Raw genomic sequence first — 6,830 nt, 5'->3', positions numbered from 1 at the left:
ATTTTCATTAGGCATAGTTTAATTTCAAAATCAGTAAATGGATTAATTCCCAAGCATCTAGATTACTCAACAACGGAAGATCTAGTCCAGCCAAGAATAATTCTACTTGGTCAGTATCTTGTTGAATCTCTGAAGTATATAAATCCTGATAAAAAGAATGAAATTCATCATTAATCTCTTGAGGTTTATAAGTAACCTTCAGACCTCTCCTTACTGCATTTATTGTCCTAGAAATTTGCTCTGTTTTCAATTGCCAAGCTAAGACTTTATGGGCTCTTTCTCCCAACTCATAATATAGTTGTTTAGATCTTTGAATTAACTTTTCATAATGATATGTCTGTAGAGTATTATAACGCATTTTCAAGTTCGATAACCATATCTTTTTATCTTCCGTCACATTTCTCTCCAAGTCTTTCTCCAATACTTTAATCCCCTCCTCAAGTTTATGACTATCTGCCAAATATTTCTTCTTAAGTTTAGTTGTATAACTAATAATTTGTCCCCTTCAATATGCTTTCAATGCATCACATAATGTAAATTTACTTTGTACTGAATTCTCATTCAATTGTATAAACAACTTAATTTGATCTCTAATAAAGGTAACAAACTCAGGTTGCTTTAACAACACTATATTAAATCTCCATCTATAATTAGTTTGTACCATATCAGAACTAGTACAAGACAATAATAAAAGTGAATGATCAGACAATGCTCGACTTTTATATTCAGCATTAATTATTCTCCCCTGTAATAGGGCAGATATTTAAAAAAAATCAATTCTAGAAAAAGATTAATTTCTTGTCGAATAAAATGAAAAGTCTTTCTCTGTCGGATTTAATCTTCTTCAAATTTAAATCTTTCATGACATCTAAACATTCCGCCATCTTAGTTTTTCTTAAAGACTTTGGAGATTTATCCAACAAAGGGTCAAGACAACAATTAAAATCTCCTCCCACCAATATATTAACATTCGCTTGATTCAATCCCATAAAAACCTCAGTAATGAACTTTTCATCATCTACGTTAGGAGCATAAATATTTAATAATGTCCAAGCTTCAGAATTTTTTTTTTACAATTAACTATCAGTACCCTACCCTTCTTCTCCAAAAATAATTCCAGTGTAAAAGGCAATTTTTAATTAATTAAAATAGCAACTCCACGGGCCTTAGAATTAAAAGAAGATGCAATAACCTGCTGAACCCAGTCCCTTTTTAATTTTAAATGTGCTTTTTCAGTCAAATGAGTTTCTTGTAAAAAAAGCTATATCCACTTTCATATTCTTAATATAAGCCAACACATGCTTCATTTTTATCGGATTAACATTAAAAGTTGCAAAGTTGAAATTAGACATATTAACTACTACAATTCGGGCACTTCACACCAAAAGTACAATATAAAAATAAAGGCTTAAAAAAAAACTCCTTTGTATATATAAAAAACTATAAAAAAACCCTAAAAACTAAACTAAAACTAAAACAAAATTATACCCCTCCCCAAAAAAAACTGCTAGAGCAGTACCCCCCTCCATTAACTGGGTGTGGTTAATACCACCAGTGTCTGATGACTTCGTAAACAACCGGGATATCGTCTTCCCCCCAACCAGACTTCACAGTAATAAAATATATAGTCCATTCATGGCTTAGATAGAACTTGAGGATTCATCTCCAAATTCATCAGTTGTTCAGTTTCCAGCTTTTTGTTTCCTTTTCCATTTTCAGTCTTGTATATGCTCACCAAAGGTTTTGTAGAGAAATCTTGAGTCAACTTGGAATCTGGCAAGAATTAGCAAAGGTTAATGCATCTTATGCCTTTTGAAAAAATTGCAACTGAAATTGCTCATAGAATACCTTCAATATCACCGGATATCAAAAGGCAAATTTAAACCCTTTCTTCCACAACACTCCCTTAGCTGGATTAAACTCCTTACGCCTCTGAATAACCTCTTGACTTAAATCTGTATAGAAAAAAACCTTACTTTCCTGGACCATCATCAGTCTCTGGGTCATATGAGTTTGCTGAATTGCCAAACATAAAATCATCTCCTGATCTTGTGTTAATACTTGTCGAAATACTGGAAGTAATAAATCGTAAAATTCCTTATAAATCTCCAATGTAAATCCATCTTCTCCGGGTGAATTTTCATTAGGCATAGTTTGCTGCTCTCAGAGGTTGACCTGAAAAAGGTTTCTTTTTTAAAGCATGGCGCACTCTATCTAATTCCAAACCTTCTGGAAAATATTCAGTCCCCAACATATCTGGAATCCAATCCTTAAAAAATCTTATAGGATTCACTCCTTCAATACCTTCTGGAAAACCCACTATTTTAATATTTCGACGACTCTGATTGTCCAATGAGTCAATTTTCTGCAAGAAGTCTCTCTTCTCCACTTGCCATCCAGTGATCGACGCTTCAGTTTGATCGACTCTATCTTCGACATTCTTCACTCTTGCTTGAACCACATCAACAGCTGTCAGGCATTTATTAACATCCAATTTCATTAAGGCAATTTCTCCTGACATATCAGATATTCTAACTTTAATGTCAGCAAATTGTTCATCAATACTATGAAAACTGTTAGACATATACTCCATCATATTATCATTTTGTTTTGTTAGTTCTTCAAACATTGTCACTACATCGGGGCCTGATGATGGACTCATTAAAATTGGTGACTTGTAAGGTGAAGGTGCCTTTAATGTTCTGGGCCTACCTTCAATCACATTGGCAGCAGCTATTAACAATTCTTGATCTTCCTCATCCAAAAATTCAATCTGTTCCTCTTCTTCATCTTCAGGAATCGATATCTCTTCTCTGGCCGGCTGGTTGCAGGTCTGGATGCCCTCCCTCCATGCCGGGCCAACCTGGCCATGCTGGCCAATCTAGACCCGATCGAGAACTTCGCACGCATGCGCATGTTCACAGTGCCGTCCACTCGAAAGGGGTCCTCCATTAACTGCATGTCGCTACATGCCAGCGTGCCCAAAGACACGCTGACACATTCAGGCTCACACCCTCGCACTCTGCCACGCTACTGGCTGCGCATGTTGCAGCATCCTTGCGAATGTTCTGGACCAACACCAGAGAGGTTGTGCCGGCGCCATCATGCGCCGCTCTATGCACGGAGGTCACCGATGCTCCCCCATTCCTTGCTGGAGATATACGTTGAGACTTCAGCTCCATCGAAAATTGATCTTGAGGCTTCAACTGTCCGTAGGCCCAGCTTTTTCCATTTCTTCCAGCACTTTAAAATACAATTTTTTAGGTTGTTGTACTTTTCCTTTCTTCTCTTCTTTCATCTTCAGAAGCTAAAAAACTTTTTCCAATTATTCACACTTTTATTCAATCCAATAATTCCGGGTTTTATACAGTCCAGTTAGGGAGAGGTGATTTCCCATGTTTTCGGCCTACGTCATCTTGCCACGCCCCCAGTATTTTGAGACTTTGTTGAAAAGTTAATTCAATGAAGGGATCATGTTCCCCTTAATTACTCGTAAATAATGCCCCTGTCTGGAAGAATGAATAACAATACCAAATTGGCAGAGGGGTGAGGGGTGGTAGGGGATGGGATAGGCATGTAATACTCAGTGGATCTTATCAGCTGGTTAGCATTTCAATGCCTATGACACCCAGGAAATGGCTTATGTTTCTCTGAGAAATGAACAAATAATAAAAAAGAAAAATGTGCTTTTCTCTAACTCTTCTAATCAAATTGCTTGTTCGGTTACCATGGAAAGGTCTGCTATCACACTGCTGAATTAAAATTGCAGTCAGGCTCGTGTGATACCACTGTGATCTGATTTATGTAAAAACATATCCCCTGATGCTCCTTCCACCTGCTCACTTGGATAAGTAACATGCACAATTGAAACAGGACACCAGCTGAGTTTTTGCGTGAAAATCAAAAAGCTGCAAATGCTAAAAATCTGGAATTATACAACATGCTGGAAATACTCAGCGGGTCAGACAGCATCTGGGGAAAGAGAAACATGATCAATTTAGACATACAGCATGGTAACAGACCCTTCTGACCCACAAGCCTAAGACCCCCAAATACCCCAGTTAACCTACAATTCTGCACATTTTTGTAAGGTGGGAGGAAACCAGACCAGCTAGAGAAAACCCAGGCAGGCAAGGGGAGAACTTACAAATCCTCAAAGATTCCTTACAGATTCAAACCCAGGTCACAGGTGCTCTAATAGCCTTGCAGTAACTGCTACACTAACCCTGCTGCACTTGATGTTTAAGTTTGAAGTCCCTTTGCTGGTTTTCCTGTGTACATTATTTTTGTCTGCACTCACATTATTCCCTTGTGGTGATTTTTTCCCCCATTGCATGGTTTTGCACTGCTGCCCCTGTCTATAACTTAGGCCAATAGCACTTATGTGTCCACTCGGGGTGACAGTCTTTTACCTGCTTTGGAATAGCCATTTCTTTCCCTCTTTCATGAGGTTTCTCAGACTTTTGGCTGTCTTTAAAAATGTAAACTGTACTCTTGTTTCCTCCTCTATTTTCAATGAGGTGACAGGGTGGGGAGGAGAAAGTGGTTGGAGTCTAAAAGCCAGGTTTCTGATGTGATTAGGCTCCTTAGATTCATGTTGCTTCGAAATGGTATATACATCAAGGATCTTGGAAGTCCTGTGATTCCAACCTGTTTTTCATGATTTTAGGACAAATTTAATATGTACAAAAATAAAATTAGATGTAAAACAAAATAGTCACTCGTTCTATAGGGCAGAACCTTCTAACATTATTCACTTTGATTTCAGTGTTTCATTTCTTACCTGACAAAAGATCAACCATGATCCTGAAAACCAGTAAAATTCCATCAGCTCTTGAAATATGATTAGAAATCCAATTACTGTCATTTTTTTCCCCCTAGAGCCTTTGGAGGATATAGAGGCTAGAGATCAATTAAAATCAGAAACATTTAGGGACAGAGGACATGCACATGTTCACATTGGAGACTAGAACAGTTCAGCGCAGGAATAGGGCCCTTTGTCTTACTTGTCTCTGCCAAACATGATGCCCGAATTAAAGTAAAACTCTGCTGCTTGCGCATGGTATACATCCCACTAATTTCTTCATAATCATGTGTGTCTTTAGAAGACCCTCAAGCACTACTGTTGTATCTGCTTCCATCAGTATACCTCCCACTCTCGGTGCAATAAATTTGCTTCATGCATCTCCTTTGAACCCCTCCTTCATCTTAAAAACAGATCCTCTTATATGACATTTTTATTCTGGGAAATGGATTCTGACTGTCTCTCTTAGTAATGCCTCTCACAATTTTATAAGCAGGTCAACCCTCAGCGACCCAAAGCTCCAGAGAAAACAACCCATGTTTGTCCCACCTCTGCTATTGTTCATTTCCTCTAAACCAGGGAATATCCTGGTAAATCCCTTCTGTATTCTTTCACAAACCTCCACATCCTTCCTTTAATCCACAGATTATTTCTAAGTTTACACTTCAGATTTATTGTCAGAGTACATAAATGACATCACATACAAACCTGAGATTCTTCCTCCTGTAAGCCAGGCAGAATTTCTAATTACTGTACTCAAGAAGAAAGAAATTAATGCAAAAGAAAGAAATGAAAACAAAAGATAGAAGTGTAAACAAAGTGATTGCACAAATGAAGAAATATAAATGTTCAGTAATAAATAATGAGCAAAGAGTTCCTAAATGACTGTTTTTCAGGAGTCTGATGGGTGAGGGGTAGCCACTATTCCTGACCCTGGAGGTATGAGTCTTGTGGCACCTATACCTCCTTCCTGATGGCATCAAGGAGAACAGAGCATGTCTTGGGTGGTGTGGATCTTTGATGATTGCTGCTGCTCTCTGATGGAAGCATTCCATGTAGATGTTCTCACTCGGGGGGAGAGTTTTGCCTGTGATGTACTGGGCTTCTTCCTTTTACAGGGTTGGTAATAATGCCTCCATACAAGGCCTTGATGCAGCCAGTCAGTAGACTTTCTATTACACATCTGTAGAAGTTTGCTAAGGTGCCCGATGACATATTAAACCTTAACAAACTCAGAGAAAATAGAGGTGCTGATATGCTTTCTTCATGCTAGAATTAATATGATGGGTCCAGGAGAGGTCCTCCCAGGTAGGGACCCCCACGAATTGAAAGTTTCTCACACTCTCCACCTCTGATTTTCCCCCAATTGATCACTGGATTGTACACCTCTGCTTTTCCTTTCCTAAAGTCGACAGTCAGCTCCTTGGTCTTGGTGACATTGGGTGAGAGGTTGCTTTTAGTCAGCCATTAAGCCAAGTTTTCAGTCTCCCGACTGAATGCTGTATTCACGTGAGGCCTCAGCAAAGTTTTATGTAGCTGCAGGAGGACTTCCTTACTTTTAAACTCAATGCCCCACCCAATGAAGGCAAGCATGTCCTATGCCTTCTTTACCACCACTTTGAAGGAGCTATGGTCTGGTACCCCAGATCCCACTGCTTATCAAACCAAAACATACTTCATTCCACATCTGTGGTGTTTTTCATCTCTTATAATTTAATTTAATGAATGCTACTGAATGAATTTTCTTAATTTAAATATTCAAATACAGTTTATGATAAGAAATATCAAGTTATTTGCTCAATTGGGGATGCAGAAGTACAGTAATGATCCATAAATACCTATTAGATCTGGCCTGAAATAGTTAACTTTATACATGCTCCAATCAGGCATTCTGAGCAAGGTAAGAAAAAATGATGTGAATTTTATCTGTAAATTTCTCCTGAAATTGTTTGGACATTGGTCGAGGACAAGGAGCAGTGACAGAGCACGGCTAATCAACCTGTAGCCATTCACCTGTGGAACCATT

This window comes from Narcine bancroftii, chromosome 5 (assembly GCF_036971445.1).
Source record: "Narcine bancroftii isolate sNarBan1 chromosome 5, sNarBan1.hap1, whole genome shotgun sequence".
NCBI classification, from domain to species: Eukaryota; Metazoa; Chordata; class Chondrichthyes; order Torpediniformes; family Narcinidae; genus Narcine; species Narcine bancroftii.
Note: the sequence above shows the minus strand (reverse complement) of the source record.